Source organism: Citrus sinensis, chromosome 4 (genome assembly GCF_022201045.2).
Source record: "Citrus sinensis cultivar Valencia sweet orange chromosome 4, DVS_A1.0, whole genome shotgun sequence".
Taxonomy (NCBI): domain Eukaryota; kingdom Viridiplantae; phylum Streptophyta; class Magnoliopsida; order Sapindales; family Rutaceae; genus Citrus; species Citrus sinensis.
In genome coordinates this window covers 10,872,720-10,873,868 of record NC_068559.1, presented here as the reverse complement: position 1 = coordinate 10,873,868, position 1,149 = coordinate 10,872,720, and positions in this window count along the sequence as shown.

Genomic DNA, 1,149 nt, shown 5'->3' with positions numbered 1-1,149 from the left:
TTTCACCCACCAGAACTATTAAACATAGACTTTACATGCTTTAAAGTATTTTTCATCATATACCATATACAAAGTCTTTAGTATATGTTGGGCATCACTTGTAAAATAGCCTTTGCCATTGCTGCTTCTTGATAAGTAATAATATTTTTTCAAGCTTTTCTTAACATCGTCCACAAAAAAATTTCAAACAACCATACAAACAAATCTATAGTCTTGTCGTACATTAAAGTTTCCCAAAATTTAACTCCCAATAATGATTAAATCTAGAAAACATTGCAAATGCTCTATTTGCATCATTATTTTTATAAGTTGTGTCTTTCTAATTTTATAGAAGGAAAGAATGATAGGTTTTCCAATGTCTGATCACTAAAATATTATGACACAATTCCTACTTCTTCATATGCCAAGCTTTTTTGTCTCTTCGATACTAAATAGTTTATATGATCTAGTTTTATATATCTGAGAGATTCCCTTCCACCCAGTTGCATGCCCATGAACTCAAATGCAAACTTCAATAGAATCCTATATTGTTTTGTCAAGTCTACTTCGACAACCTAAGAAGGTATACTTTTTATAATGAAAAAGTATCATATGTGCACACTCTTGCATTACAAGAAGATGATTGTAACTCTTAACAAACTAATTGACAAAAAAATTATTTTAATTTCTATTTAACTTGATTCCCAATTGAGCATGACAACTAGTTCTTGTTTATACTCTAACATTTATTGCCAAATGATCTTGCTTATCTTTCAAGCAAAAACCTTTTTGCTATGTCATTTCACTATAATCTTAACACATGACTCTCTTCCAATAGAAAATTCTAATTTTAATAGTGTAATGGTATTATACTATTGAACCATATGATTTAATAGTTTTCTTAGATTTTAATAAATTTCAGGATCCTAAACAAATCAGTAATGTGTGTGTATGTTTGTGTGTGTGTAAAATAAATCACAATAATCAACTTTCAATGAGGTTTAGGTAGCAGCAACAATAGAATAAATAATATTAAAAAAGTCACTAACCTTGCCCAATTTTTTTTTTCCTTTTTGATGATGTTGAAGTCTTGTATGTGGCTACCATATTCTTTTAGAATAGAAGCAAAACAACCACAATATCTAAAGAAAAGAAAAGAAAAAAATGATT